Source organism: Leopardus geoffroyi, chromosome X (assembly GCF_018350155.1).
Source record: "Leopardus geoffroyi isolate Oge1 chromosome X, O.geoffroyi_Oge1_pat1.0, whole genome shotgun sequence".
Lineage (NCBI taxonomy): Eukaryota > Metazoa > Chordata > Mammalia > Carnivora > Felidae > Leopardus > Leopardus geoffroyi.
In genome coordinates, this window is record NC_059343.1 from 711,603 (window position 1) to 722,001 (window position 10,399).

A 10,399-nucleotide genomic window follows, 5' to 3' on the forward strand; every position below is an offset into this window, starting at 1 on the left:
TGTGAGGCTGTGATGTCTGTGGGATTCGCGTTTTATGGGACGGAATGTTTGATATTAAAAGCGAGACAGAGCCGTGGATGGAATGCTCGCTGCCCGGGGTGGGGAATGTGCTTGTAAAACTCTGCATGTGCGAGCGTGCTTTGGGTTCAAGCACAGGAACCCCGTCCCCCGGGCGCCCAGGTGCCCCAAGCCAAGCCCACACCTTTGTTTGCTCCAGGAGCCCATAGCTGGACAAGCCGGTAATAGGGCGAAATCCAGGGGGGGGGGGGGGCGAGGAAAAATCGCCCCCCCAAGATGGCAGCTGCAGAACGGGCTTCTGGGTCACCAAGCGCATCACGGGGCTGGACAGTCGGCAGGCTGTTGTCTAGAAACAGAGGTTCACCGTTTGCCCCATTCCTGGGACCGAGCATTTGAGCAAATGTCCTACGGCTTAAGGGGCACGACGTGTCTTTCGTTACGCGAACCGGTGACGTCTGGGAATCCCATGAGACAGAAGCTGGAGGCCGAGGGAACAGACCCTGTGACCGGAGGTCCTGCCCTGACCGATGGCCACTCATCTTTTTCTTAAGTTTACCTATTTTATTTTGAGAAACAGACAGTGAGAATGGGGAAGAGAACAGACAGACAGAGAAAGAGAGAGTCCTGGGCAGGCTCACAACTGTCAGCACAGAGCCTGATGCGGGGCTCGAACTCACAAACCGTGAGATGGTGACTTGAGCCGAAATCAAGAATCAGACGCTGAACCGACTGAGCCCCCCAGACGCCCCTTGATGGCCAATGACTTAACCCACCGTGCGTCTGTCGGGGAGGCAGAGCGTTCCGCGTCCGGGAAATAAGGACCCGGAGACACAGGGGCCGTGCCCGTCCAGCTGGACGTGGGAGCCACTGCTCTGGACGTAGATGGGTGGGGCTGAGGGGCACGTCCTGGGGGCGGCACTCGCCCACTGGCTGGTACCCAGCCTCACCAGCATGGACTACAATCACCGGGGGACTGAGAACCAGACTCCCTCACACAACGCACATTCAGTCTGACTTTACATGTCCTCAATCCCATCCAAGGATCTGGGGCTGTAAGACTTTGCTTGAGTTGCTCTAACAAATAGTCCAGGAGTCTGAGATCCAGGCAGGGCTGAGGCTGGTGGTCTGAAGTCCCAGAGGGGCTGAAGCTGGGAGTCTGAGATCCAGCCAGGGCCGAAGCTGGGAATCTGACATCCAGGCTGGGCCGAGGCTGGGAGTCTGAGATCCAGGCAGGTCTGAGTCTGGGAATCTGAGATCCAGGCAGGGCTAGAGGCTCAGAGTATGGAATCCAGGCAGGCTGAGGCTGGGAGTCTGAGGTCCAGGCAAGGCCAAGGCTGGGGGTCTAATATCCAAGCAGGCCCAAGGCTCGGGGTCTGAGGTCCAGGCAGGGCAGAGGCTGGGAGTTGGATCCAAGCAGGGCTGATCCTGTGGTCTGAGATCCAGGAGGGGCCAAAGCCAGGAGTCTGAAACCCTGGCTGGTCCGGGAGTTTGAGGTCCAGTCTGGGCCGAGGCTGGGGGTCTGAGATCCAGGCAGAGCTGAGGCTGGGAGGCTGAGGTCCAGGACGGGCTGAGCTTGGGGGTCTGAGATCCAGGCAGACCCGAGGCTAGGGGTCTGAGGTCCAGAAGGGACTGAGTCTTGGGGTCTGAGGTCCATGCAGGGCTGAGTCTGCGGGTCTAAGGTCCAGGCAGGGTTGAGGCTGGGAGTCTGAGATCCAGGCAGGGCCGAGGCTGGGGGTCTGAGATCCAGGCACGGCTGAGGGTGGGGGTCTGAGATCCAGGCAGGGCTGAGGCTGGGAGTCTGAGATCCAGGCACGGCTGAGGGTGGGGGTCTGAGATCCAGGCAGGGCCGAGGCCGGGAGTCTGAGGTCCAGGCAGGGCCGAGGCCGGGACTCTGAGATCCAGGCAGGGCCAAGGCTGGGGGTCTGAGATCCAGGCAGGGCCAAGGCTGGGGGTCTGAGATCCAGGCAGGGCCGAGGCTGGGGGTTTGACATCCAGGAGGGGCTGAGCTTGGGGGTATGAGGTCTATGCAGGGTCGAGGGTGGGGTCTGAGATCCAGGCAGGACTGAGGCTGGGGGTCTGAGGTCCACGCAGGGCTGAGTCTGCGGGTCTAAGGTCCAGGCAGGGTTGAGGCTGGGAGTCTGAGATCCAGGCAGGGCTGAGGCTGGGGGTCTGAGATCCAGGCACGGCTGAGGGTGGGGGTCTGAGATCCAGGCAGGGCTGAGGCTGGGAGTCTGAGATCCAGGCACGGCTGAGGGTGGGGGTCTGAGATCCAGGCAGGGCCGAGGCCGGGAGTCTGAGGTCCAGGCAGGGCCGAGGCCGGGACTCTGAGATCCAGGCAGGGCCAAGGCCGGGAGTCTGAGGTCCAGGCAGGGCCGAGGCTGGTGGTCTGAGATCCAGGCAGGGCCGAGGCTGGGGGTCTGAGATCCAGGCAGGGCCGAGGCTGGGGGTTTGACATCCAGGAGGGGCTGAGCTTGGGGGTATGAGGTCTATGCAGGGTCGAGGGTGGGGTCTGAGATCCAGGCAGGACTGAGGCTGGGGGTCTGAGGTCCATGCAGGGCTGAGTCTGCGGGTCTGAGGTCCAGGCAGGGTTGAGGCTGGGAGTCTGAGATCCAGGAGGGGCTGAGGCTGGGGGTCTGAGGTCCAGGAGGGGCTGAGCTTGGGGGTCTGAGGTCTGGGTAGGGCTGAGCCTGGGGGTCTGACATCCAGGAGGGGCTGAGCTTGGAGGTCTGAGATCCAGGCAGGACTGAGGCTGGGGTCTGAGGTCAAGGAGGGGCTGAGCTTGGGGGTGTGAGGTCCAGGTGGGGCCGAGGCTCGTTGCTCCTGACCCCTCTCCTGGGCCTGTAGCTCCCTCCTTGTCCTGTGTCCTCTCTTGGGTTTCCCCGTGTGCATGTCTGTGTCTGGTCCCGCGTTTTAAGGACCCCAGTCCTACGGGATAGGGGAGCCCAGCCTTCTGACCTCGTTCTCATCCACAGTCTGAAGGTTGGGGCACCAACACGCAAATTTGGGGAGGACAGGACTGAGCCCACGTACGACAGGGGCGCTTACACGACCCCTTTCCTTAGAGACTCGGGGACGCGGGCACAGAGAGCGCGCCATTGCTCAGGTCCTGTCACACGGACCACTCAGGCGCCGCTCGCGTCCCGGACGCGAATCGCCGTGTGATTCCTGGCACAAGACGCAACGCGAGCCGCGCGCTCGCGAGATGAAACCCAGCTCCTAAGCGGCGGATCTCGGGGCTGGGGTCCCCCAGGACCCGCGGAGCTGCCTGCGTTAGCAGGGTCCTGTGATCAGGGACTGATCGGTCCGGGCGGGCCGGGCGGCTGGCGTGATCAAACGGCCCTGCCGCCGTGTTGACAGGTGAGGCGCGCCCTGGCCCGCGTGCGTCCCCGCACGTTACCTCAGCAGCAGGCGGGGCGGAGCCGAGCCGGCTGGGAGGCGGTTGCCAGGGCAACCGGAGGAGCCCGTCAGCCACTCGGGGACCAGCTCTCGGGATGCTCGCGGAGGCCCATACTAATCAGCGGCCGCGGGCCGGCGTGGGCCAGGTGTCCGGAGCGACACGCGCGGACCGGCCGCCCGTCACATGCCGGGGGACGGCCGGTCCCGGCTGCCGTGAGCCCCGGGTGCCCCGGGGGGCCAGGAGGAGGGGAGCTGGCTTCTGTTCGGATGCGGTCCGGTTTCGACCGCGTTCCGAGCTTTCCGGGAGACGCTGAAATGGGGGCGCTGGTGCCTGGGGTCCCGGGGAGCTGTCAGCTCGTAGCAGCCGGTTGCCTGCCCCGGGGGCCTCCCTGCAGGGCGACCATCGGAGCTCGCCCGCCCCCCACCCCCGTTCCTCGGGCCTCCCCGCAGAGGAGCCTGCGCCCTGGCCCCCGGTTCCTCGGGCCTCCCCGCGGTCCAGCAAACACACACCTGTGCCTGCTCCCTGACGCGTGTCCCCGCTGGGGGAGGTCCATCCTGTCCTGTCCAGCTTAGGCGGCACAGAGAGACGACGGGTCCCGTCCTGCGTATCGGTGTCCCTGTGTCGCCATGTCTCTCTCACTCTCTATGTCGCCATAACCACATCCCACGGGCTCTGTCTGCACAGCCCTGACACACGCTGGGTCAGTTGCTTGAACCCCGGCGTCTACACCACCCACACGCAAACGCCCTTGAGGTGCGGAATCTGAGAAGGGCGGGACGCCTGGGGGGCTCGGTCGGCTCAGGTCGCGATCTCACGGTTCGCGGGTTCGAGCCCCGCGTCCAACTCTGCGCTCGCATCGCGGAGCCTGCTGGGGATTCTCTCTCTCTCTCTCTCTCTCTCTGTCTCAACTCTACTTTATCGGTCTTTCAAAATAAATAAATAAAGTGGAAAATTTTTTTTTTGAAAGAAAGAAGCAAAAAACGAATGTGAGAACCAGCGTCCCGGGCGGCATCCCCGTGACCACGTTCACCCGCCAGCCCCCGAAACGGCCACGTTCTCCGACTCAGAGGTGAGCGGGGCTGTGGGACGACATAACCCTCCACACACACACACAAGGGGGGGGGAGCATTGCCATCGGGCAGGGGATGTGGCTTTGTCTCAGTCCTTGCGTTTAAACGCCCTCCAGGGGCATCTGGGGGGCTCAGTCGGAGAAGCCGTGGGCTGGGGCTCAGGTCGTGATTTCACGGTTCGTGGGTTCGAGCCCCGCCTCTGGGTCTGTGCTCACAGCTCAGAGCCTGGTTGGGATCCCCTCTCTCCCTCTCTCTGCCCCTCCCCTCAAAAATAAATTAACATTTTTTTAAAAAAAAGGCTTAAACACTTTGCAGCTGGAGAAAGACAGTCAGCCCCCCAGAAGCCCCCCCACGCCCCCCCCGGGTGATGCCGGGAACCCCAAATAAACCCAGAACGCATGTAAATTCGTTTGCCAGCATCTCGGTCCTTCGCGCGAAAGGGAACGGGCAGCTGGGGTCTTTAGCGCCCGGCTTCTGCCTCCACCGATACGTCTGCAATTATCGATGATCATGATTATTGATTTTATTACCCACACAGCAGCAATCCACCACACGCACTAAAGCGCGTCACCCAGGACCCCCGGTCATGGTCAGCCGGGTTCTTCCCCGTGCGCATGCGCGGATCTATCTCAGTGCGCCTGGAGGCACAGGACCCCGAGGGGCGCCCGCCTGGGGAGCGCTAGGACGGGTCCTCCCTGCAGCCCTTTCCTCAGGGGACATGTTTCTCTGGATTTTCCTCTTCCCTCTGGGGCGGTATTGTAACCCATCTTCCAACTTTCCCAGCTTTTCTGCAGGCAGTTCTCGCCTTGCCACACAAGACACAGAACTGAGAGGCGGCACAAAGGCGAGCACTGGCGGGTGGCCCTGGGAGTCTGTCTCCAGCACTGAGTCAGGGACTTTCAGGACCTGTGCCCTTTCCAAGGGGACCTTTGGGTCGCGTGTGCTCTCCAAGGAGACCTTTGGGCCCGTGCCCTTTCCAAGGGGAACTTCGGGACCTGTGCCCTTTCCAAGGGGACTTCGGGGCCTGTGAGCTTTCCAAAGGGACCTTCAGGGCCCATGCCCTTTCCAAGGGGACCTTTGGGTCGCGTGTTGTCTCCAAGGGGACCTTTGGGCCCGTGCCCTTTCCAAGGGGACCTTCGGGACCTGTGCCCTTTCCAAGGGGACTTCGGGGCCCGTGAGCTTTCCAAAGCGACCTTCAGGGGCCATGCCCTTTCCAAAGGGAACTTCTGGCCCGTGCCCTTTCCAAGGGGACCTTCAGGGCCCATGAGCTCTCCAAAGGGACCTTCAGGGCCCATGCCCTTTCCAAGGGGAACTTTGGGTCGTGTGTGCTCTCCAAGGGGACCTTTGGGCCCGTGCCCTTTCCAAGGGGACCTTCGGGACCTGTGCCCTTTCCAAGGGAAACTTCAGGGCCCGTGCCCTTTCCAAGGGGAGCCCCTCATGGACGTTGGCTTTGCTTGTGTGCAGAGGGCACTCAGGGAAGGTGACTCCCAGCTCTCAGGGCGCAGCTTACCAGCGCGCACCCTCTAATTACCTGGGGTTAATCTCCAGGCGGAGCCTGGGAGGACCGGTAATCTATGGAGATGTAAGCTAATTACTTAATCACTTGCATTTGTAAATCACATTATTGGAAAAGAAATTACTCCGGTGATCGAATTACAGATATCTATCCGCTAATAGCTCTGATTAACTGGTGATGTTAATCTGTCATTTTGAAAGCTAATATTAACAGCATCAATCTCGCTGGAAACATAAGCAGTTTATGCGAAATAGAACTTGGGTCTATTTAAGGTGCAAGGCGGTGACGTGCTGGGTCTGGGGTGCTGTATGGGTAGGTCACGTTGGCCGGTTAAACCTTTGTGGGTGTCCAAAGCCTGGGGGGTGACACCAGACGGGGACATGTGCCTTTTGACCAGCACCACGAAGGTAGACAGACACAAGGGGACAGGTGATTACCAGAAAGTTCCAAAGGTTGCAGAAAAAAGGACCCCCCGGGGCGCCTGGGTGGCGCAGTCGGTTAAGCGTCCGACTTCAGCCAGGTCACGATCTCGCGGTCCGTGAGTTCGAGCCCCGCGTCGGGCTCTGGGCTGATGGCTCAGAGCCTGGAGACTGTTTCCGATTCTGTGTCTCCCTCTCTCTCTGCCCCTCCCCCGTTCATGCTCTGTCTCTCTCTGTCCCAAAAATAAATAAACGTTGAAAAAAATTTTTTTTAAATAAAAAAAAAAAATAAAAAAAAAGGACCCCCCAGCACCATCAAGAGAGACCCAAAGTGTTTACCAAGGGTTTCTTCTCCATGACAACGTGTCACCCGACGTTCCAAGGAAGGAAGCATTTATGGGCCAGCAGCTGGGTGACGTTGGTTTCCACTCTAGCAACATAAATTCTCTTGTCTTTAACGCACGTCGAGTCACGGTAAAGAAAAAGGAATTTCGGGGGCGCCTGGGTGGCTCAGTCCACGTAGGGCAGGTCATGATCTCACGACTCGTGGGTTGGGGCTCTGTCCCTCTCTCCCTCTGCCCTTCCCCCACTCGTGCTTGCTCTCTCTCTAAAAAACAAAAGAAAAAGAAAAAGAATACAGATAGAATATGTAGATATTACCTATACAAACATTATATATTATATACATAGAAGTGTTATATATGTTATGTTTATAATATATAATTATAATATATAATATATAAAATTGTAATATATATTATAAGCATAATATATATTTACACCATATTATAGTTGTATATTATATTATATATTATGTATTATATATTATAAGCATAATCTATATTTATACCATATTATAATTATATATTATACTATATATTGTATATTGTATATTGTATGTTATATGTTATATGTTATATGTTATGTATTATAAGCATTATATATATTTCCACCATATTGTCTTTATCCATTGCTTGGTCAACGGACATCTACATTGTTGATGTACGTGATTTTATAAACAATTACTTTTTAAAAAAAATCACAAGACATCTGGCCAAGAAATGCCAGGTGCCACGGATTTCAGAGGCCACCGCACATCCCACGATAAACACTGCCTCACAGCACATCCTTAACGCCAGTAAACGTGATCAAGCCACATACCTTAAAGAGCCACAGTTGCACTTCTGGGAAGCTACCCGAGTCCCGGAAAGCTCACACGAGGACATTACTGCGGCGTGTCTTGTGAGACCCGGAGCGTGGACACAGCCACCCCGGTTGATGATTTGTGTTCATGCTTCCCTAGTTGACTCACGGATACGGGTCCGAGGAGACACCCGCCCGCCCTTCTTAACATGTGTCGTTGGCTGTCTCTGGTGATTTTTGGAGAGTTCCTCGCAAAGGCCACGGGTTCCTTTCCAGCTGTCTCCTCCCCCTGGAGCCCACGCCTGACACGGGGGGTGGTGAATAGGGAATTGGCCACCTGTCTGTGCCTCACCAGGCAACATCTGTTGGGGAGTAGGGAATATCCTTTCTTCCTATTTAATTTTTAATCTTCTTCTCTCTAGGATGTTGGCAGTAAGAGAGGAGAGTGTACCCGAGTTAGCTTTGTAAAAATGTGCATCTCTGAGAATCTGATCCTGCGTCTCACGGCCTCTTGTAGAGACGGAAGGCACTGCGACAGTGTTAAAACCCAGCTGGTAAGTGTGGAGACGTTGGTAGGAGCCCTTCAGTGGAAACACGTTAGGAACAGCAAGACGTGAGCCCTCGTAACTCTCCAAGGAAGGTATCACGGAGGGCCATGGGTTGAGCCACGTTGCCTCCTGCCCAGTGGGACCTTATTTGCAAGTGGGACCTTCACAGATGTCGTCAAGTTAAGGCAAGGTCACTAGGTTGGGTCTGAATCCAACGGGGCTCCTGTCCTTACAAGAAGATGAGACCAGAACACAAGCACGTGACCACAGGGGCAGAGATGCGTGTGACGCGTCCACATGCCAAAGAACACCAACGATCGCCAGTGGCCACCAGAAGCTGGAGAAAAGCCTTGAGCAGACACTCCCCTGGAGAGACCAGAAGGAGTCACCCGGAGTGACGCCTTGATTTCAAACTTTTGGTCTCCAGAACTATGGGAGAATGAATTCCTGTCATCGGAAGCCCCCTGGTCTGCGGAAATGACGTGCCCGGACACAGAGGCTTGTATTGTCAATCGACAGGCTCTTACCGCGTGGCTCCCATCATCCGTGGGGGGATAGGAGTCTAACAACTGGGAGTAGAAAAGGAGGTGCCCCCAGAGCATTGTGTCTGACCCTCCCCCACCCATGGAACTGTTGAGACACATGTGCTGTCTTCAGCCACTACCCCTGAAAAGCTCAGTATTGGTCACCCTGTGTAGGACCAGGGGAAAGAAAGAGAAACCCTTATATTTTCATTGGCTCTTGGTGACCAAAACCCTGCCAAGAACACAAAACACCAGAGTTGCCTGAAATGTGAGTTTTTCCCATCCGAAGCTCTTAGCATGGTTCACGCTTCTCCCAATTTCTCACTGACCTCTGCGTCTGCCCTGGTCTTTCCCCAGCCTCCCGGTGCCCCCATTTTCAAGTTCACTAACCTCCAGCAGAAAGATCAGCTCGTCGGCGGATTCCCTCACTGGTTCTCGTCAGTACCGTGACCGCATAAGCTGCTGGTGTGCGTGAAGCTCTGTGGGAAAGACAGGATTTTGCCGCTGTTTCGTAAATTTATAAGTATCCGTTCGCCGGGGAACAGGTCTGCCTTGGGTTCAACCATACTGTAACAGGTCAGGTTGCTGACTTGATGTTGGCTCAACCAAGCTCACGGTCCTTGCAATAATGAGATGTATAAAATGCCATAACATGTTTTAACACGAGTGTGTGCCCACGTGGGAAATGTAAAAGAAAATGGAGACGATTCAGGGTGTGTTAGAGGTTCTTAAAGAGCAAAGTAGACTTCAGAAGGACTTGGTTATACAGTAAAACCTTGGATTTCGAGTGTTCTCCAAGATGAGCAAACATGTCTAACAAATTTTAACTTGATAAGCGAGCAATGTCTTGCTTTATGAGGGGTACGTGACACTGAACATCACACGATCACAACTGAGCCGATGGTTCTTTTCTTTTTTTAATGTTTTATTTATTTTTGACACAGAGAGAGACAGAGCGCCCCTGAGCCAATGGTTGGGGCTCTGAGCCAATGGTTCTTGAAATGTGCTTTCATAGACAAGTGCTTTGGATTACAAGTGCTTTTGGATTACAAGCATGCGTCTGGAACAAATTTTGCTTGCAAACCAAGGTTTTAGCATATTCTCATTTTTTTTTCTGTTGATAAATTTGCTGTTGCAGGAATCGAGTGTGTTCTAGAGGGGGAATCAGTATGTTCTTCCTACTGACTTTATAAACCGGGACAACAGTTGTATGGATTTCTTTGCATCTCTCTGAGAATTGGCTAATTGTTCGTTTTACTCCGAAACATTCATTCAATTTAATGGCAACCTCAAAGCACATTAAACACACAAAGTTTAATAATTCCACTTTGGCTCTCTTCCTTTTTTTTTTTTTTTTTTTTTCTAAAGTAGAATGTTCTCTGTCGGGGCTGGGAGAGGATCATTTTTCTCATCGCCCAAAGATATTCTGACGTTTCTGATAGAGATAAGTTAGCTTTTGCCGTTTTCCCCTGATATCTGGTAAATTTGTTAATGCGTTTTCTTTAATAACGTTGACTTTCCACTCTGTCTCATAACTTTGTAAATGGGTCCCAGAGCATCCTTGGCATTTCCTTAGAGAAAGTAATTTCACTTTGATTAAGTTGTAAGGTCTTATCTCTTTCCTCTTCCCGAGTACCTGATGCTCTGAAGCACGTTTTTCAACCTATTTCCACCGCATGCGCAAAGTGGTCAACTGAGTGCTAACGTTTTACACTCAATCAAAAAAGAAAAAATCAGCCTATGTAAAAATTCAGAGTGTGTGTT

At 55.1% G+C, this 10,399-nt stretch overlaps 1 long non-coding RNA gene across 2 annotated transcripts; it reads left to right on the forward strand.

Moving 5' to 3' along the window:
* The first annotated feature begins 3,037 nt into the window (after positions 1-3,037).
* On the forward strand, positions 3,038-9,589 carry LOC123594909. Of its 2 annotated transcripts, none has more exons than XR_006710930.1 (3): positions 3,038-3,375; positions 4,383-4,484; positions 7,986-9,589. It is a non-coding gene; the product is annotated as an uncharacterized LOC123594909 (long non-coding RNA). The 2 variants fall into 2 exon arrangements; XR_006710929.1 differs by lacking the exon at positions 3,038-3,375 and adding an exon at positions 3,442-3,627.
* Positions 9,590-10,399: the final 810 nt, after the last annotated feature.